The 22365-nt window shown below is 49.0% G+C and overlaps 1 long non-coding RNA gene across 1 annotated transcript; it reads left to right on the top strand.

The window, feature by feature from the left end:
- Nucleotides 1–6875, top strand: LOC119119553. The gene is made up of 3 exons (XR_005097346.1): nucleotides 1–11; nucleotides 902–907; nucleotides 6707–6875. It is a non-coding gene; the product is annotated as an uncharacterized LOC119119553 (long non-coding RNA).
- The last annotated feature ends 15490 nt before the right edge of the window (nucleotides 6876–22365 follow it).

The raw sequence follows: 22365 nt of genomic DNA, 5'->3' as shown, positions 1-22365 counted from the left end.
AAGGAACATTTGTAACCCTCTCCTAAAATATGTATTGGTTAAGCTTTTCAAACATGTAAATCAAAGTGCACATTAATTAAACACACACACATATATCCATCCATCGATCCATCCATCCATCTTCTTCCGCTTATCCGGGGTCGGGTCGCGGGGGCAGCAGCTTCAGGAGGGACTCCCAGACTTCCCTCTCCCCAGCCACTTCATCCAGCTCATCCCGGGGGATCCCAAGGCGTTCCCAGGCCAGCTGAGAGACATAGTCTCTCCAGCGCGTCCTGGGTCATACCCGGGGTCTCATACCGGTGGGACATGCCCGGAACACCTCCCCAGGGAGGCGTCCAGGAGGCATCCTGATGAGATGCCCGAGCCATCTCATCTGGCTCCTCTCAACGTGGAGGAGTAGCGACTCTACTCCGAGCCTCTCCCGGATGACCGAGCTTCTCACCCTATCTCTAAGGGAGAGCCCGGACATCCTGCGGAGAAAACTCGTTTCGGCCGCTTGTATCCGGGATCTCGTTCTTTCGCTCACGACCCATAGCTCGTGACCATAGGTGAGGGTAGGAGCGTAAATCGACCGGTAAATTGAGAGTTTTGCCTTTTGGCTCAGCTCTCTCTTTACCACAACGGACCGGTACAGAGTCCGCATTACTGCCGACGCTGCACCGATCCGCCTGTCGATCTCGCGCTCCATCCTCCCCTCACTCGTGAACAAGACCCCAAGATACTTAAACTCCTCCACTTGGGGCAGGATCTCATCCCCGATCCGGAGAGGGCATTCCACCCTTTTCCGATCGAGGACCATGGACTCGGATTTGGAGGTGCTGACCCTCATCCCGACCGCTTCACACTCGGCTGCGAACCGCTCCAGTGAGAGCTGGAGATCACGGCCTGAAGAAGCCAACAGCACCACGTCGTCTGCAAAAAGCAGAGACGCGATGCTGAGGTCCCCAAACCGGACCCCCTCAACGCCTCGGCTGCGCCTAGAAATTCTGTCCATAAAAATTATGAACAGAATCTGTGACAAAGGGCAGCCTTGGCGGAGTCCAACCCTCACTGGGAACGAATCCGACTTACTGCCGGAAATGCGGACCAAACTCTGGCATCGGTGATACAGGGACCGAACCGCCCTTATCAGTTGGCTCGGCACCCCGTACTCCCGAAGCACCCTCCACAGAACCTCCCGAGGGACACGGTCGAACGCCTTCTCCAAGTCCACAAAACACATGTGGACTGGCCGAACTCCCATGCACCCTCGAGGATCCTGCTGAGGGTGTAGAGCTGGTCCACTGTTCCACGGCCAGGACGAAAGCCACACTGCTCCTCCTGAATCCGAGGTTCGACCTCCCGACGGACCCTCCTCTCCAGCACCCCTGAATAGACCTTACTAGGGAGGCTGAGGAGTGTGATTCCCCTGTAATTGGAACACACCCTCCGGTCCCCCTTCTTAAAGAGGGGAACCACCACCCCAGTCTGCCAATCCAGAGGCACTGTCCCCGATGTCCACGCAATGTTGTAGAGGCGTGTCAGCCATGACAGCCCCACAACATCCAGAGCCCTTAAGAACTCCAGGCGGATCTCATTGACCCCCGGGGCCCTGCCACCGAGGAGTTTTTTAACTACCTCAGTGACTTCGACCCCAGAGATTGGAGAGTCCGCCTCAGAGTCCCCAGGCCCTGCTTCCACAATGGAAGGCGTGTAGGTGGAATTGAGGAGGTCTTCAAAGTATTCTCCCCACCGACTCACGACGTCCCGAGTCGAGGTCAGCAGCACGCCATCCCCACTGTAAACAGTGTTGACATTGCACTGCTTCCCCCTCCTGAGACGCCGGATGGTGGACCAGAATTTCCTCGAAGCCGTCCGGAAGTCATTCTCCATGGCCTCGCCAAACTCCTCCCACGTCCGGGTTTTTGCCTCAGCAACCGCCGAAGCCGCGTTCCGCTTGGCCATCCGGTACCTGTCAGCTGCCTCCGGAGTCCCGCAGGCCAAAACGGTTCGATAGGACTCCTTCTTCAGCTTGACGGCATCCCTTACCGCCGGTGTCCACCAGCGGGTTCGGGGATTGCCGCCACGACAGGCACCAACGACCTTACAGCCACAGCTCCGGTCGGCCGCCTCAACAATGGAGGCGCGGAACATGGTCCACTCGGACTCTAGGTCCCCCGCCTCCCCCGGGACATGGGAAAAGCTCTGCCGGAGGTGGGAGTTGAAGCTCTTCCTGACAGGGGATTCCGCCAGACGTTCCCAGCAGACCCTCACAGAGCGTTTGGGTCTGCCAGGTCGGACCGGCATCTTCCCCCACCATCGGAGCCAACCCACCACCAGGTGGTGATCAGTTGACAGCTCCGCCCCTCTCTTTGCCCGAGTGTCCAAAACATGCGGCCGCAAATCCGATGACACGACTACAAAGTCGATCATCGAACTGCGGCCTAGGGTGTCCTGGTGCCAAGTGCACACATGGACACCCTTATGTTTGAACATGGTGTTCATTATAGAAAATCCGTGTTGAGCACAGAAGTCCAATAATAGAACACCGCTCGAGTTCAGATCGGGGGGGCCGTTCCTCCCAATCACGCCCTTCCAGGTCTCACTGTCATTGCCCACGTGAGCATTGAAGTCACCCAGTAGAACGATGGAGTCCCCAGAAGGAGCACTCTCCAGCACTTCCTCCAGGGACTCCAAGAAGGGTGGGTACTCTGAGCTGCCGTTTGGTGCATAGACACAAACAACAGTCAGTTCTCAAAATGGGGGGGGGGGACATATCCTCACGGGGCCGCCGTGAGGATATGTTACCCCCCTGTAATTTGGGCTAGGAATGAGGGAACCTGTTCAAATTTGCCACACTATCTGAACAGACCCCCAGGAAGACAGAAAAGAAGCCAGTCGATGTCCAGGACTCACCGTTCTCAAAATGGGAGGGGGGAACATATCCTCACGGGGCCACTGTGAGGATATGTTCCCCCCTGTAATTTGGGCTAGGAATGAGGGAACCTGTTCAAATTTGCCACACTACCTGAACAGACCCCCAGGAAGACAGAAAAGAAGCCAGTCGATGTCCAGGACTCACCGTTCTCAAAATGGGAGGGGGGCACAAATTCTCACGGGTTGACCTTTTTTTTTATAGAGTTTCTGTCACTTGCTTGGGACAAAAGGAGCCTTCAGAACTGAAATTTCTTCTCTATTATTCATTCAAATCAATTCACTCAAATCATTCTCGTTATGAAAGATTTCATCACAAAATGTGTGTGGCTTTTTCTTAAATTAACACGTTTGACATTGCTATAGTGCAGATATGGGCAAACTACGGCCCGCGGGCCACATCCGGCCCACGGGGTCGTTTAATCCGGCCCGCCAAACCTGAATAAATTGTATGATAAAACATTTTTATGGTCATTTTCCCTGCAATGACTGTGTTTCCCCAGTAGATGGGGAAACGCCCACCCGCGAATTTACTCCCGGAAGCCGTGTCAGAAAGCTCAGAGCACACTTACTACAAGTGCGTGTTTCCTACTCAGTAGTACAGACCCGGCGCACTCCGCGCTCTATTTCTATCAGTGCCGAATTTTGAGTGTGGGCTGTGACGTCAGCATTCTCGTAATTCGCACGCTGATCTTTCAGATAGTTTTACGCTAAAGCCACGCACGCACAAACCTTCCCCTGGAATCCTTCCATTAAAATGAATGGCCCAAGGAGAAGAAAGGCGGACATGGAGTGCCGACCGAGTGTTTAAAAAAGAGTGGACAATTTGGCTCTACCGACATGTGTGAGCAGACGTTCAGCCATGTGAACATCAACAAAGCCCCTTCACAGATCTAGGTTAACGGACCAAAACCTCGGCTCTATCCGAAGAATTGCCACAACAAATTTTACTCCAGACTATGATGCACTAGCAAAAAAAGGGAGCCCAACAACACTGTTCCCACTGAAAATGAAGGGGAGTTTCTCTAGTTAGTTGGACCATTCTCATTTTCAAAAAATGCAGGATGCTCAAGGACATTGCGACTGCTTGCGACTAATCGTAACTTTTAAAGGTTTTAAGGCCGACTTTAAGGAAGTGTTTCCCGTTTCCTCACCTCTGTCACCAGGTGTTTGTCAGTTAAAGCTCTGCTCTGATTTTCAGATATCCGTCACCGTGTTGCCGTTTTGATTCTTTATTACTTTATTTAGATGTATTCTTTCAGTGATTCTTAAAGATGATGTATTTGGTCAGAATGTTTGCCATTTTATGTGATTTCGCTTCATAAGATAAACATCTTTCATAAATCTGACCTGCAGCCGCTGAAGTGATGGAAACTGTTATTCATAATAACAGTGCCGTATTTAATGAGAATCACTGATAGTAGTCTTTGGGTGAAATATTTTGTTTAATGCTGTCAATAAATGCATTTGTTTTCAAAAAGCTTTTTTTTCGAATATCCATGCTTTACTACCTACTAAAGGCCAAAAACTTTTATGCAATGACCTTTACATGTCATTTATAATACTTCACACAAACACTACATCCATCTGCTCCTGGTTCGCCCCCCCCAGTCAAAATTTAGAACCCAATTCGGCCCGCAAGTCAAAATGTTTGCCCACCCCTGCCCTAAACTATGACGTTGAACAATCTTTGTTTTCAGGTAATTTGTCAGTTGTTTTGAGGCTTCCATGTTGCCACTCTTCAGAGAAGATGCAAAGATGAGAACAACTTGCAACTGGCCACCTTAAATACCCGTAACTGGAGATGTTTTGTAAAGGAGAATGGTCAAAATACCTTCAACCAGAATCCAGACTCTCATTGGAAGCTATAGGAAGCGTTTAGAGGCTGTTATTTCTGCAGAAGGAGGATTTTGTGCACCCCAACAGTGGGGTGCACAAATGTATGCACCTGCCCACTTTTGTTCAAGTAATGATTGCACACTTTCTGTAAATCCTATAAACTTCATTTCACTTCTCAAACATCACTGTTTTTCTGCTATATGATATATTTAATTGAAATTGCTGATCCAAAAAACAATGATTTAAAAAGGAAAATCATGAAAATGATCAGGAGTGCCCAAACTTTTGCATACGACTGTAACTCATCTTATACTATCTGGTTATGCTTCCCAGGTACAACACTGTGGAGTCATCTAGATGCTTCAATGATGGCATCCAGAATCACTCAAAATGTCACAGCTGATGCTACAGTAGTGTGTTCTCCAAAGCAGGGGAAGTAATGTCTAAGAGAAATCGCCTGAATCCCAAGACCGTCGAAAAAATATAGTTCTTGAATAAAAAACAATAACAATCCACTGTCACAACTCGTCCCCGCGTGCATTATTATGTCTATGTTGCCTTGGTTTCTGTTCGCGCTGCTCCATTCTGATCCGTGACATCCCCATCAGTTGCACAAGCACATATACCACCACCTTCACTGTTCACAAGCACAATTCTGTAGAAGTCATCTTCATCCATAAGCACATTAGTCTTTCCTTGTTAAAACACAGCAGCCCTTCAAAACAAAATTTGTTCTGTCAAGCTCAACTTTGTTACTGTCTGTTTGGAAAGCACAGATAAGAACTACTTGCATGGCACCTCCGACTGTGCCAACAGGGTAACTGCAGGGTCATCAGCCGGGAGCCACCTTTCATTGATGTTTCGCTCCATTAATCCCGGAACATCTCACGGTGGTGGAGCAATGGCAGGGACGTCTCTCTGCCGCCCCCTGCAGCCACCCTGAGAACCCTCTTTCCCCCACGGCCTGTCCTTCCTACGCAACTACAACCAGAAGCTGGCTCTTTCCGCCTCTTCTGCCAGGTCCCTGCATGCCCTCTTCAGCCTTGTCCCAGACATTCCAATCTTCCTGAATGGCGCTGGATGGATTTTCCAACGAAACCCCTGCAGCCCACTTCCACAGGGAAGCTAGTTGTAGACCATCCAGCTTCTCGGTACTCGGCTACTAGGTCGGTTTATTTTTCCCTCTTTCTTTCAGAGGCATCCTCTAGTCCTCCCTCCCAGGGGACAGTTAGCTCTGCCAGGATCGCCGTCTTAACTGCAGGGGACCACAGGATGACGTCTGGCCTCAGAGAGGTGGTGACAATCTCTGGTGGGAACTTGAGCTGCCAATCAAGATCCACCCTTAAATTCCAGCTGCAGCCGGGTGTTAGCAGGGGTGATCTATTTCTCTGGCTGAAGGTTTGAGCACCGGCCTCTTGTCCAACGAAGTGGATGGATGTCCATGTCTTGAAAGGAGGGTGTTTATCTGCATCTATTCTCTGCACTTCAAGGACTTCTGCCAGCTTCCGCAGAACCAGATCATGCCTGTCATGAATGAGTGGAGCAGGGCGACCAAATGCAGCTTGGACCAGGGTTTATTGAAGGGAAGTGGGCGAACACAGACGGAGATAGAGACTCACGACCAGCAGACAGGCAAACAGAAGTTCACTTGGACACAGAACAGAATCTGACCGTGAGCATCCACACAAGACCAGGGGGGAAACTGGACGAGCAGGACAGGAACACTAGGCGCAGACACAGACGGGAGACAACAGTAGACACCGACGATGAGAAACACACGGGCAGGGTTTAAATACATCAGATAACAAGAGGGAGCAGGTGACAGACATTACGATAACGAAGGGGTGTGGCTGAGGGAAGTTGCCGGCTGAGCGTGCTCTGGCACGGACATGATAATGCCGCCACCTATACAGTAATCCCTCGCTACATCACGATTCATTTATCGCAGTTTCAGTACATCGTGGTGTTGTGAATTTTTATTCTGGTATCATGCAATGTATATCTCACTAGTAAGCCTAAGTGTGACCGGGTCATGTTCGGGTCAGGTTCGTGTGGGATTGTTTGGGGCTCGGTCCAGGAATGTAGGCTCATTGGCACCAGGCACATCTGGTTTCCATTAACAACTGCTAAGATATGCACCGTGTAGAGTTAGCGAGGCGCACTGCGAGGTCATAGGTCATCCAACAGCCCCATGTGCGCGCTCCCGCGTAAAGGAAAGCGCAAGAGTATATGTTTTAGGGCGAGAGTAGACAAAGGGACTCGACATCTTGGCTAGGGCGCGAGACACTTCTCTCTGACATCGGTTGAATAAAATCTTTCCCCAATCAGCCGTGTGTGACTGAAGTTTTCCTTCCCCAAGCCAGCCACTTTTTCACCGTGTGTTTGGAAGACCAGCTGACCATCGAAGAGAATTCACCACAATTTTGGCGTCACGAACAGGATCAGGAGGTGGTGAGAAGATTGAATCAGGTGCAGCTCGCGGACAGTAAAAAGGAGAAGAAGCAGATGGTCATGGGACAAACCCCACCCCAACAGATCTTATTGCAGCCCCCGCAGCCCTCTGGCCAACCACCGCAGGTGGCCATGGCAGTGCCCGTCAGTCTAGCACCCCAATGGGGGCACAACCAAATGCAGTCCTGGGGCACCAGAGGGCGTGGAGGCAGGGGAAGGGCAGGAAAGTCGAAACACACAGGGGGCCCGGGACAGAGGTCTGACGCTTGCTATAACTGTGGCCAAGTAGGACACTGGGCCCGCAACTGCAGCATGCCCACCAGAGGAGGCTTTGGAGGGGCGTACAGCCAACATCCCCCAAAACCCCAGGGCCCGGTGAACCCTTTTGGGGGCCCGGAACCTGGATTCTAGAGGTGCCCGGTGGGCCCAGAGGGGGGATGTCAGCTGGTAGTGTCAGGTCCGGAACGAGAGCCAACAATAAAAGTGAAAGTAAACAATCAACCGTTGACAGCAATGGTTGACAGCGGAACGGCTTTCACTTGCGTCCGGCCTGAAGACGCTATTCATCTCCCCATGTCCGGTCATTTCGTACGGACAATAGGGTTCGAGGGTATAAAACAGCTGATCCCTTCCACGAGACCAGTAAAGCTCTGCTGGAAAGATCAAACAATAAACATACCAGTTTTGGTATCGGACCGTACCCCCATTGCCCTCCTAGGCAGGGACACCCTGTGCAGATTGAACTGCACCAGAAAGTGTTCTCCTGATGGTTGTGTGGTCGAGGTCTCACACGAGACATGCCATAAGGTGCTGATGCAGTTAAAACTCAGAGAAAGTACGCCTACAGTGTTCTGGATCGGCGGCATCAGCAATGACCTGTTGAAGCCTTTCAGGAAATGGGAAAGGTTCATTTATGCCAACACCTATGGAGCAAGGGTCCCCGAATATCCGTATCACTGCACGCTCCAGTACTCCAAAGACTCAACACAGTCCCAAGCGGACGAGTGGTTGCAGCGACAACCCCGCGAAGTGCAACTAAACGGAACCTGCATCATCCTGGGACCACAGGGAGTGGCCATGAAGATGCACAATGACGGATACCTCAACAAGGAATTCAAAGTCAAGGACAGCGTCCCCCACGTGACCTTGATGGTGTCGGAGGACTGTGAGCAGCAAAATGTGGGAGAGATGATGATGGAGGCGGAGAACTAGAGGAGAACAATGCTCTGTGGGTGAGTGATGATAGACGATTTATGAAGATCATGATTTCAGCACAAGGATACGGACGACCTCAAACGGTGCAGCTGTCGCACGAATCCGTCCTTAGTGTGGCAGCGGACCGTCTACAAGAGGAGATGCTACAACAGGTGCCCGATTATGTGTGGTCACGCCATAGTACGGACATTGGACTTGTAAAGTCAGCACAACCAGTAAGAGTGGATCTTCGGCCTGGCTGCAAGCCTCCGTGGAAAACACAGTACCCACTGAAGGAGGAAGCAGTGCGGGGGATTGAGACACAGATTGAAGGACTGCTTGTGGCAAACGTGTTGAAAATTACACAAACGCCTCTTAGCAACACGGCAATATTGCCGTTGAAGAAGCCAGACAATTCCCACCGGCTGGTACATGATCTTCGGGCGGTGAACGAGGTGGTGGTTGATAAAGTAGCTGATGTGCCGGACCCACACACCTTGCTGACACAAATTCCGCCTGACGCGGGATGCTTCACGGTGGTGGACTTGTGTGGCGCTTTTTTCAGCGTCCCACTCAGCCGCGAATCGCAAGGACTTTTTGGTTTTACATTCAAGGGTCAGTTCTATCAGTACCAGAGACTTCCGATGGGCTATAAACATAGTGTGTTCAACAAAGTGCTAAGAGATGATCTTGAAGGGTTGGAACGGCAGGTGCAGAGCACCGTCATCCAATATGTGGATGACATTATTGTCTGTGCATCAGACGTAGAGACGTGTCACAAAGATTCAATCAAATTGTTGCAAATTCTCGCGGAGAAGGGCCACAAGGTGTCACAGAAAAAACTCCAATACTGCCAATTGCAGGTTGACTATTTGGGCCAGAAAATATCGCGCGGATTGAGACGTATTTCTGATGGCCATTTGGAGGCTATAAGAACAGCCCCGAAGCCCAGATCTGTCAGACAGATGTTGACGTTTCTGGGCATCGCGGGTTATTCAGCCTCCTGGGTGGAGGAATACGCTAAATTAGTGGGGCCTCTGAGAGCCATGATCAAAGACACAGGCAATAATGAACTCCACGCAGTGCTAGATTGGACACAGGAGGGCCACATAGCATTTGAAACAATATGGTTTTTGGGCGCCATATTTGCTCGAACAAATCGATCATGTCATCGGGAAATGTGTAATCTGCTTAAAAAACAACGTGAGGCGAGGGGTAGCTACCCCCACGGGTTACATCCCGACTCCAAACGGCCCCATGAGGGAACTGGTGGTGGACATGATTCAATCGGTCGAGGGGAAAAGATACATGTTAGTCGTCGTGGACCGGTTTTCCAGATGGCCGGAGGCGTGTCCGACTAAACGAAAAGATGCTCAGTCTGTTGCCAAGTTTCTGTGCCGCGAAACAGAAAGAGTTTGTGGATAAAACGGTCAAACTAATTCTTCAAAAATTGGGAATCAAACAGCGGCTAGGGGCCATATATCACCCACAAAGCCAAGGCATTTGCGAGAAAATGAACGGCGTTCTAAAAAACAGAATTTCCAAAATCTGCCAACATACGGGCTTGAATTGGATCGCTGCCTTGCCACTGGCACGAATGGTATGCAGGTCAAGTGCACTTCGCGACTTGCACTTGACTCTTCACGAATTGGTGACCGGGAGACGCATGCCGTCGCCGTGTCTGCGCACCAGTGGCAAAGGCCCAAGCCTGTCAGTTTTGGAGGACGGAATGAAGGCCTATGTCAAACATCTAACCACAATACATAGGAACATTTCCACCTATGTTGTCGACAGGCAAAAACAAGAAGAAGTGCAAGAGAGACTCGAAGCGAACACTAAAGACGCAGTTCAGCCAGGGGACAAGGTGTACGTGAAAGTGTTTCGCCGGAAGTGGTTCAACGAAAGACGGCAGGGGCCATTTGAAGTTGTGCGCTGTACAGGGACGGCGGTGCAAGTCAAAGGCTCACCAACGTGGCACCACCTGACACACTGCGTCAAGGTGCCCAAGGACGAAGAACCCCGAGGAGTGAGTCGCTACTGCGACAACCCAGAACGACTACCAGAACGAGGATCACCAGAGGACCAACATCGAGAGGTTGAAAGGCATGACCAAGATGTGGATGCTGTTGGGCCTGCAGCTCCTGTGCCTGACGGAGTCAGGGTCGACACAACCAATGCCCGGGAAGGCCAACAGTTCGACCGTATTGATCTTGGCGACGCACCCACCTCAGCCGGGAGCGACGCCCCACAGTGCGGTACGACCGAGTCACATGCGGCCGGACGGGGCCCCCTCGGTGGACAAGGTCGTCCGGCGGGACGAAGCAGCAGACGTCCAGTCCGCCGCAGAGTCCGACCGGAACGTTACGTGGAGCAGTGTTGAAGGGGTGGTGGGAGGCGCCATCATCCTGCCGTGCAGGTGCCCCAAGGAGAAGGGGTCTCAGTGCACACGCACTGCCCAATGGGAAGACAATGCGGGTAGCGTACTTGCATTGGCGGGCCGAACATTTGCGGATGATGTACTGTTTCTGAATACATATAAACGATTCGAGGTGTTGGGAGATTGCGCGTTGTACATAACCAAGATTGGCGGCACTGATTTCGGACAGTATAAATGCACCTGTTTTAAACGGAGTGGGGAAAAGGTGAGCCGCTCGGATGAGCAGGGGAAGGCAATACGCATTAATTTCGTGAAGTTGGCAGAGAAAAAGACAGGTGCTAAAAGGCACCCAGAAAGCTCGATCGCTGGGCTTGCCGAGGAGGAGTTAGCGGTCGCGACCAAGAACGACACCGCACCCCTGTTAACAAATGACGGTACCGTTGTAACCCAGTCGGGCGTCTCGGACGGCATTGTGACGACGGTGGTGGCCGAGAGGCCGATGCCTGACGTGGCAAGGCCAGCCGACCCAGCGTTCACAGAGTCGGATTGGTCCCCGACGGAGGGGCGTGGTAACTTGCGTAGTGTGGCGCGACGAGCGGCTGCGTGGAAGGCTTATGGGTTTGAGGCCTCGGCATTACCAGGGGTCGACGAATGGGCGAGAAAATATATGTGGTACCAACTGACGGCGCATTCAATTAAGTCCTCCAAGGCGGTGAGTGGGCCATGTCTAGTCCGGGTCTAGACGCCTAGTACGCTACAGGCAGTTTTTCAGACCGTCCCTGTGCCGGTGTCCGACAACTGTCAGCTCCGGTTGCTGCTTTGGTTGGTGTATGAGCAATCGTGGAAAGCGCCCGAGACCGATGCTCAGGTTAGGAAGGTTTTCAAACCCACGGGAGAGTGTGAGTGGATAAGTGAGCGCCCGTATTTAGATTTACTAAATAGGTGGTGGGCTGTGTGTCTACATCAACAACAACTGGTGCAAAAATGCTAGATCTGTCGCCAGCTTCTGCTCTTCGGACATCGAGCTTTTGACTGTTAACTGCAGACCCTTCTACCTGCCCAGAGAGTTTACTGTTGTTAGCATCACGGCTGTGTACGTGCCTCCTAGCGCTAACACTAAAGAGGCCATGAGGGTTCTCTATCGGACAATCAGTGAGCTGCAATCCACGCACACAGAGGGGGTTTTCATCATTGCTGGGGACTTCAACCAGGCTAGCATGAAGACTATTCTCCCTCATTTTTACCAACACGTGGATTTTCCAACTCGGGGAGAGAACACTCTGGACTTGGTTTACACCAATATAAAGGATGCATTCAGAGCAGCCCCCCGCCCCCACCTCGGCTCTTCAGACCACCTATCTGTTATGCTAATCCCTGCATACAGGCCCCTGCTGATCAGAGCAAAACCCACAGTGAAGCAGGTGAGGGTGTGGTCTGAGGGGGCCATGGAGGCACTCCAGGACTGCTTTGAGTGCTCTGACTGGGACATGTTCAAGTCAGCAGCAACATATGACAATCAGATCGACATTGATGAGTACGCCATGACTGTGTCAGCCTACATCAACAAATGCTCCGAGGACGTCAGCACCACTAAGAACATCATCACCCGAGCCAACCAACGACCCTGGATGACTGAGGATGTACGTCATACGCTACGAGCACGGAACTCAGCCTTCAAGTCTGGCGACAAGGAGGCACTGAGGACAGCGAGAGCCAACTTGAACCGTGCCATCAGGCTAGCGAAGCGAAGCCACAGTCGAAAAATTCAGGATTTTTTCCACGACGCCAATAACACCAGGAGTATGTGGCAAGGCATACGGGCGATCACGGACTACAACTTACCCTCCCCCCCGGTGGGTGAGGTTGATGCTGACTTCCTGAATGGTCTAAATAACTTCTTTGGGCGTTTTGAGGCACTAAACAGCACTCCTGCAGTTAAAACTGTTCCCCACCAGGAAGAGGAGGCCCTCTGCCTTGACTCAGCCGACGTGTGGAAGACTCTGAGAAGAGTCAACCCACGTAAGGCCCCAGGCCCCGACAACATACCTGGGCGGGTGTTCAAAGAATGTGCAGGCCAGCTGGCTGGTGTCATCACAGACATTTTTAACATCTCGCTGGACCAAGCCAAAGTGCCAGTGTGCTTCAAGGCTGCCTCCATCATTCCGGTGCCGAAGAAACCTCAAATCACCTCATGGAATGACTACAGACCTGTGGCACTGACTCCCACCATGATGAAGTGCTTCGAAAGGCTGCTCAAAGATCACATCGTCTCCAGACTCCCCCCAACATTCGATCCGTTCCAGTTTGCCTACCGGCAGAACCGCTCTACTGAGGATGCCATCTCCTCCGTTCTTCACCTGAGCCTGGCTCACCTGGAGGAGAGGAACACCCACGTGCGGTTGCTGTTCCTGGACTTCAGCTCAGCGTTTAACACCATCATTCCACAACATCTGGTGGAAAAACTGGAACACCTGGGCTTCAGCACCCCCCTTCGGAACTGGCTGCTAGACTTCCTCACCAACAGACCTCAGTCAGTCCGGGTCGGACAGAACACCTCAGATGTCATCACCCTCAGCACAGGCTCCCCTCAGGGCTGCGTCCTGAGCCCCCTGCTGTTCACCCTGATGACACACGACTGCGCCCCCAGGTTCACCACCAATCACATCGTGAAGTTTGCAGACGACACAACGGTGGTGGGCCTCATCAGGGACAACAACGACCTGGACTACAGAGAGGAGGTGGAGCAGTTGGTGGGCTGGTGCAGAGAAAACAGCCTGATCCTGAATGTGGAGAAGACGAAGGAGATCATCGTCGACTTCAGGAAGAACCAGCCTCACCACGCTCCACTGATCATCAACAGCTCAGCTGTGGAGGTGGTCAGCAGCACTAAATTCCTGGGAGTCCACATCACAGACGACCTCACCTGGACTGTGAACACCACAACACTGGTCAAGAGGGCACAGAAGCGCTTGTACTTCCTGCGGAGGATGAGGAGAGCCCACCTGCCCCCACCCATCATGAGGACGTTCTACCGAAGCACCATAGAGAGCATTCTGACAAGCTGTCTCTCGGTGTGGTGTGGAGGTTGCAGCGCCTCCGATTGGAAGAACCTGAGGAGAGTGGTGAGGACAGCAGAGAGGATCATCGGGGCTCCTCTTCCCTCCATTCAGGACTTGTCATCCCAGCGCTGGGTGTCCCGAGCCCGAAATATTATCAGTGACCCATCACCCCCCCCACCATGGACTGTTCTCCCTGCTGCCCTCTGGGAAGAGGTTTCGCAGCATCCGCTGCAGGTCCACCAGGTTCTGCAATAGTTTTTTCCCTGCCGTCGTCAGACTGTTGAACATTCAAACGTAGCATTCCTCTGCACACTTGTAAATACTGCTTTTGTCTCCTGCACTGTTTACATACTTTATCACTGCTGCACTTTGTACTTTACATTGTTGAAAGCCGTATGCAACGAAATTTCGTTTTGTACACACCTAGTGTTGACAAAATGACAATAAAGTTCTGTCTAAGTCTAAGTCTACTTGCCGTGCATGATGATATCCGGGTGGCAGTGCCAGAGTCGATTGAGGTGCCATCGGTAGGGGTGCCCACTTGTTTTTGTTCTAATGTGACGCACGGGGGACCCGGAGTGGCTATGGGGGTGGCAGACTGCAAGGTCTTCTTCATGCAATTCCCAGAGCAGTCGGGGGGAGAGAGAGGGGCCATCCATCCTGTGACCTTCGCGTTGCCGGACACGCCACGCGTCGTTACTGTGAGGGTGGAGAATCGTACAGTACCTGGTAATACCACCATAGGTAATCTTAGAGACATCTGGTGGGTATGCGGGACTAGGGCCTATTTGTTTTTGCCTTACGGCTGGGGGTGTTGCTGTTATCTGGCGACCTTGAGACTCCCTTTCGAGGTGATGCCGATTAGGAAGGGCCACAGGCCCCAAGGTAGCGTCTTCGGTCATGTCCCGAGTCGGGCTAAGAGGGAGATGGCGGCGTTTCACACTACAGAGGCGTACCACTGGAGGATTAGCCTGGGGGAGAAATGGGGCCTCGGGATTTTCCCCTGGTACGGGGTTACGTTTTTGGCGGATCATATCGATAACATTACATATACTCTCCAGGGTTTCGCTAACGAGACAATCAAGGGCTTCAGGCAGTTGTCACTTACCCAGAAGAGCCATCGCTTGACCCTGCTTAAACACGACATGGCCTTGGATTATATCCAAGGGGGGTTGTGCGTGTCCCTGAATTTGTCGGATGTCGCCTGTTACACTTTAATCCCTGATAACACGGACAATATTACCAGTGTCATTGACGCGCTCAGAACTATCCGGGACTCTTTTGGGCCTTCTGAGGGCGCCGGCTGGTCGGCTACGAGCTGGCTGCAGGATAGGCTGGGGCCTATGGGGGCGGTACTGGTTCAGTTGTTGGGGGCGCTGGGGATATCATTGTGCGTGATGTTTTGCTTTTGCACAGTGATATTGACGTGCGCGAAGGCCATGATGTTGCGGTGGTTCGGTGTGGTAATGCCGGGGGACCAGACCCAGATGCCGTTGATCCCGGTTGGACGTGGGGTGGATCGGGGTTTTGTGGAGGAGGTGCTGGTAAATGATAGGTACCGATTTTAGGAAAAAAAAAAAAAAAAAAAAAAGAACCATTATACAATAGGGGGGCGACATGATAGTGTTGCCCCGGTATACCAGGTGTTTTAGCTTAGATTTTGCTTATTTTTTCATATTGGATTGCATGATTGTGTTTTTGTTTTGCTTTTCTTCATTGTTATGTGGTTTGCCCTACAGTGTTGCCCGGCCGGTGGTGTCCGGGTGGGGGGATGGAGAGGCCGTCCGGCCCGTGATCGGCATTGCCGTGTTCCTCGTACCAATGTTGCATGTGTGCCTTGCATTTTATGTCATTGTCATCACTCGATGCTGGCAGTGGTTCTCATTCGTTGCAGGACGCTTGGACGCTGACCGGGGCCTCGCGAGGGATGCTAAGGACGGTGGCATGGACTTGGGGACGTTGCATGGACAGCGGGCCCTGGGCAGCGCCAACCGGTGCTCCTCGCCGAGGAGGCCTCAGTGGACTGGACATTGCTGATGCACGCACTCGCACATGCAAGGGGGGGGGCAACACTGGGGGGAGTGGGGCGTTACTCTGTTGCATGCTTTGATGGCTCGTTTGTGTATACCTCACTATGCGACCTTGTTGTTTTGCCATATTATTTACTTTATGTTACCTCGTTTGCTTACCCCGTGGCATGGTTACCATACGACATTGCATTTTGAACGATTTGTATTTGAGGGGCGTGGTTCTGTTTGTTGCTGTGTTTGGGGCTCATGCTACGCTTTGTGGAATGTGGTGTGTGCCGGAGCTCCCTTCACCTGGCTCTCGCCAGGTGGGAGGTGTCTCTGGGGGTGTAGAATGGGCCTCCCTCTTTTTCCTCGTCATTAGATTGGCGAGGTTTTTTCGACGGAGGTCCGGCAACTTTTTGGGGCTTCTAACGGGCCACAGCAAACTTAGCCTCTCCAAATTGATGGCGTTGGTGATATATTACCGAAGGGGGGTGTGCGGACGGCGTCAATCAGTTAATGGGGTTGGGGGATTCAATCTTGGTCAAATGTGGTTCCTGGGAGGCCTCAGATTGCTGTCAGGGAGGAATTTGATATTAAATTAGGTTGAGTTTTCCTAGTTAATGTAACCTTAAGTAGCATGCCTTGAGCATGATTTAGGATGAGACAAATAGGTCCAAATTGTAGACGAAAGCCATAAAATGTGTAAATGATGCAAGTTTGTGCATGAAGCGTTCGCTGATTCCAGTGGATGGCGCTCTTGCTATCGATGTACTAATGATTTTGATTTATTTTGTTTGTACATTGTTTAAGTTGTGTACATTGTTTATGGCACTATTATCTCCATATTAGTAAATATATTCTATTTTTTGTAGCGAATTAGTCTAAAATGTGGGGTTTTACGTCACGTGAGTTTTGGCTCGAACTTCCGGTTCCCGTCCTGTAGCGATCAGTACGAGTGTATGGCGGACTCCGACGCTGGTGTTTAAATCCATATAAAGACTCATCTTGCAAGAAGATCAACCCCAGCCCTAGCCACAAGCAGGCAAAGTGGTGTGTTCGTTACTCTTTATTCGTGTGTAATGTGTTTACTTGTGTAATATGTATGTATGTACGAATTAACGGTTTTGTTGTTTCTATTTCTGTTAGTTCTACGGTGATATTTTGGCGAAGATCATTAAAATCATCTGTAAAAAGAACTCGAGTCTTCCCTTTGTGACTGAGGCTGGCATAGTAGAACACTTCACTGCTCCCGGTGAAGACCAACCTGAAGAGATCGACGCCAGTTGACGGAGCTGCTAGCAAGAAACGGGACTGCAACACGCGGCTGGACATAACGCATTGAGCAAGTAAAGCAGCAAGTGGACGAGCGACAAGGCTAAAGAAGCAAGCACTCAAGTTCGTGTCTTGAAAGAAGCAAAAGCACTCGTGAACGGTCTGTAAAGCCTCAAGTGTTATTAATAGAGCACGCAAGTAAGCAGTAAAGGATAAATTACACAATAATTATTTAAGAGTCAAAGAAAGTAATGACTACATTAAGTAATTAAGATAATAAGAAATCCAAGTCAAGTGGTATTTCATTTATTTAATTTGATACAGAGCATTGTGAGGTATTTTCAGTTTGTAAAAGTGCTAGTATTGAAGTTTAAATTTTGTTAATTGTAAATGAAACACCTTTTTGGGCATTTTAGTTCATTTTGCTGACTGCGACATCTTATGTTAATTGCATACAAGCATATCCTCACAGAGCATTAAGGCATTTACACATTTCACACCATTATAAGCCAAATACAAGTTAATGTTAATATACATCAGGTATTAACATGGCAGACAAAAATCAGATTACAACACACTCCACACAGAAAGACAGTTGTGTAGAGTCTGCTGTCCAAGAAGACCGTGATGACCAAATCACACAAGAGCAGGACACCAGAGAGGATGTTCAACAACCCCATGGATCCAAAGACGATAATGCTCCACAGGACATTCGCAGAAGTCAGCGTAGACGTACCCTCACTGAAAAGGGAAAAGCACTGCAAGATGCAAAAGTAAAAGACTGCAAAAGAGATTTAGAGCGAACATACAAAAAATGGAAGTACCATATAAATTGTTATAAGAATTTCCTGAAGAGAAAAGACACTGATATGATACTTGAAGCTCTAAATGTCATAGAAAGCCACCAATCAGACATAAGTTATCTGTATGAAGAAGTAAGAGACATTGAAGTTCCAGATGCAGAGCTAAGAAGGAAATGTGATGTATGCTGTGCTATTACTAAGGCAGCCAAAGAAAAGGCACAATGTCTTATTGAAGGAAATGGTGATCCAAGCGACATTCCTTGGCCTGACTCAGAATCAGTATTTCAAGACACACTGTCCAATGCTTCATCTGAACTCACATTCATGTCAAAACCCAAGTCCAGACTGTCCAATTGTTCCTGTCCTGATTCACTGCAACAAAGACATCAAGCAGCAGCGGAAGTTGCGGCTACAGAAGAGGTAATAAAATCAATGAGAACACAATATCAATATGAGGTGGAGATAAGAGAACTTGAAATAGAGGATGCAAAGAAAAGGGCACAGTTTTTAACGGAAAGTACCAACATAAAGACAAGGTTAGAAGAAAGGAGAAAGGAAGTTGAGCTATTGAAAGAGTTACAAAAGCATAACGCAGCACAAGCAAGGCTAAAGGTTTATGCTGAAAGTATTGCCAGTGAGAATGAAGACAAACCTCCTGTCATTGAAACTCCAGTAAAGCAAGAGGGCTTAACCAAACCAAGTTTTCCCAATATAGATGCACAACCATTTTCTCCTTTTCAAGCACCAAATCCTACCAGCCCGTCCTTGTATTCCTTTCCAACTCTAAGAACTCAAGCTCCTGTGTCTCAGCCAACCGTTATGGTGAGCCAAATACCTCCTGTTACATCTTCAGTAGCATCTATTGATCTTGTACAAACACTCACAGAAGCTATTACAGCCAATAGAATTCCAATACCAGAACCAGCAGTATTTCTGGGAGATCCTTTGCAGTATAATGATTGGAAGTTATCATTTCAAACATTAGTTGATCGTAAGAACCTGCCAACACAAGAAAAGCTCTTCTTCTTGAGAAAGTATGTTGGAGGTGCAGCAAAAAAAGCGATAGAAGGTCACTTTCTAGTTGGGACAGATACAGCCTATAGTAGTGCTTGGAAAACACTCAAGGACAGATTTGGAGACCCATTTGTCATAGGCAAGGCATATCGTGACAAGATTCAGTCCTGGCCTAAAATCACTAAGGACAGTAAAGATCTACGTGAATTTGCAGATTTCCTGAGCAGTGTAGAATCAGCCATTCCTTATGTACAAGGACTACAAATTTTGAATGACTGTGTTGAAAATCAAAGAGTAGCAGCTAAGCTACCCGATTGGCTAAGTTCACGCTGGAATAGGAAAGCGACTGAATACCTGGATGAACATAAAACATTCCCCAGTTTCAGCCATTTTGTCAATTTCCTCAATAAGGAGGCAAGAATTGCCTGTAATCCTATCACATCACTGCAAGCAATAAAGCCAGCTGAATCAGACTACAAGCAAGCCGTTAAACCCAAGCCAAAGGGAAACACTTTACATGCTAAAGCTCTTAGTACAAGTTCCAGTGAGAGGACAAACTTGAACTGTACTTTCTGCAAGAAATCTGGCCACACACTCCACAAGTGTCGAAAGATAATGGAAAAGCCAGTAGGAGAAAGAGTAAAGTTTGTGCAATCTGAGAAGTTGTGTTTTGGTTGCCTCAAGACCGGACATCACTCTAGAAATTGTACTTCCAGAAGTGTATGTGAAAAGTGTCAAAATTCTCACCCAACATGCTTACATCAAGATAGAGAGAAAAAAGACAAAGAACAAAGATCACAAGCAAACCAAGAAGGGATCAAAGAGAATCAAGAACCAGAAAGAAAGTCAGATCTACAAGAGATGAAGTCAAGGCAAGTGACAGCCAATAGAGTCGTGCAACAAAGATCAAAAGGTTGTACCTCGTCAGTCATTCCAGTTTATGTTTCAACTGTGGATGAACCAGACCAAGAGAAACTAGTCTATGCCTTGCTTGATACACAAAGTGACACTACTTTCATTCTGAAGGACACAGCTGAGATGTTAAATGCAAAGATTGAGCCTGTCAAACTCAAGATTTCCACAATAACATCCCAAAGTAAGACTGTACACAGTACTAAGCTAAGTAATTTACAAGTCAGAGGCATTAATTCTGAAGCAAGAATCAAATTGCCCCCAACCTATACTAGAGACTACATACCTGCCAATAGATCTCATATTCCCACAAGCAAGACAGCAGAAAACTGGTCTCACCTCAGACATCTAGCAAATGAGATGCCTCCAGAACTCGATTGTGAAGTCGGCTTACTAATTGGCTATAACTGCCCACAAGCTTTATTGCCCATTGAAGTTGTGACCGGAGAAAGAAATCAGCCATTTGGACAGAAATCTATACTAGGATGGAGCATCATTGGCTACAGTAATTCTGAGTGTGAATTTGAAGACGAGATTGGTGTTAGTCATCACATTACTGTAAAACAAGTCCTGCCAGCTGTTGAGTTTCACAACCTTAAAGATGAAGTACATTTTGTAAGCAGGAACAAAGTTAAGGAAGTAATCTCTCCAGCCGATATAATTAAAGCACTTGAAAGGGACTTTGTTGAAAGGACCACTGAAGAAGATCCCATGTCACAAGAAGACATGCTGTTTCTGACCAAGGTGAAAGAAGCTATAAAACAAAGGTCAAATGGACATTTTGAAATGCCATTACCTTTCAAGGATGAAAGACCTAATCTACCAAACAATAGGCCATGTGCAGATCATAGACTGAAATGTCTGGAGAAGCGTCTGAGAAAAGATGAAAGCTATTGTAAGGACTATGTGGCATTCATGGAAGACATAATAAAGAGAGGAGATGCTGAGAGAGTGCCAGAAATGGAGATAAACAAAGAACCAGCCTGGTATATCCCTCACCATGGCATCTATCATCACCTAAAGCCAGGTAAAATCCGTGTAGTCTTTGATTGCTCAGCAAAGTTCCAGAACACATCTCTTAATGAACATCTTCTAAGCGGGCCTGACCTCACAAACACTCTAGTTGGAGTTCTGTGTCGCTTTAGAAAAGGACAAGTGGCAATTATGTGTGATGTGGAGCGCATGTTTCACCAGTTTCATGTTGTTGCTGAAGACCAGGATTACCTCAGATTCCTATGGTGGGAGGAGGGTAATATGGACAAGCCACCAACAGTGTTCCGAATGAGAGTTCACCTATTCGGAGCAGCGTCCTCACCTGGATGTGCAAATTTCGGACTCAAGCATCTAGCATCACAAGGTGAAGGAAAGTTCAGTCAAGCTGCCATTAAGTTCATACAACGTAACTTTTATGTGGATGATGGGTTGGCAAGCGTTGATACTGAAGAGGAAGCTATCCAGCTTGTTACAGAAGCAAGAGGCCTATGTAACTCTGGAAGGTTACACTTACACAAGTTCATCAGTAACAACAAGAAAGTGCTCTCTTCTGTCCCAAAGGAGGAATGTGCAGGAGGAGCTAATGATTTGGACCTAGCTTTTGGAGAACAAAAACTCGAAAGAGTTTTAGGAGTCCAGTGGTGTTTAACATCAGACACATTTCACTTCAGAGTTGTCATGCCAACCAATCCCTGCACTAGAAGAGGAGTTTTATCTACAGTAGCCTCAATTTTCGATCCTCTCGGATTTGTCGCGCCTTTCATTCTAGTTGGACGGATAATTCTTCAAAGGATGTGCCAAGACAAGTTAGACTGGGATGAACCGCTTCCAGATGACCTTAAGCCGCACTGGGAAGCCTGGCTACAAGACCTCGTCAACCTATTTTTAATAAAGATACCACGTTGCTATGTACCTGCAACATTCAAAGACATTCAACAGTATCAGTTGCACAGTTTTTCTGATGCTAGTACTTCGGGGTATGGAGTATGCTCATACCTTAGAGCTGTAACCACATCCGGAGAAGTTCACTGTACTCTTGTGATGGGCAAGGCAAGAGTCGCTCCAACAAAAGTGACAACAATTCCAAGGCTTGAGCTCTCTGCTGCGGTAGTGGCTACAAGAACAGCTTGCTTCCTGAAGAGAGAGTTAGAGATTGAAGACCTCCAAGAATACTTTTGGACTGACTCCAAGGTTGTTCTTGGTTACATTAACAATGACGCAAGACGATTCCATGTATTTGTAGCAAATCGCATTCAAAGAATCAGATCAAGTACTGAACCAAGTCAATGGCGATATGTTCCCTCTGAACAAAATCCCGCTGATCATGCGTCTCGAGGAGTTATGACCAAGGAACTCAAAGAATCAAATTGGTTCACTGGGCCGAATTTTCTATGGCAAAAGGAACTTCCAAAAGACGAGGACAAAGTCAAAGATATTAACAGTAAAGACCCAGAACTAAAAATGTCACACGTTTTCAAAGTAGAAGCAAAAGAAGAGAATTCATTTATCAAAAGAATGCAAAACTT

This window comes from Syngnathus acus, chromosome 2 (assembly GCF_901709675.1).
Source record: "Syngnathus acus chromosome 2, fSynAcu1.2, whole genome shotgun sequence".
In the NCBI taxonomy this organism is placed as follows: Eukaryota; Metazoa; Chordata; class Actinopteri; order Syngnathiformes; family Syngnathidae; genus Syngnathus; species Syngnathus acus.
Note: the sequence above shows the minus strand (reverse complement) of the source record. Positions and strands in the feature narration are given on the sequence as shown.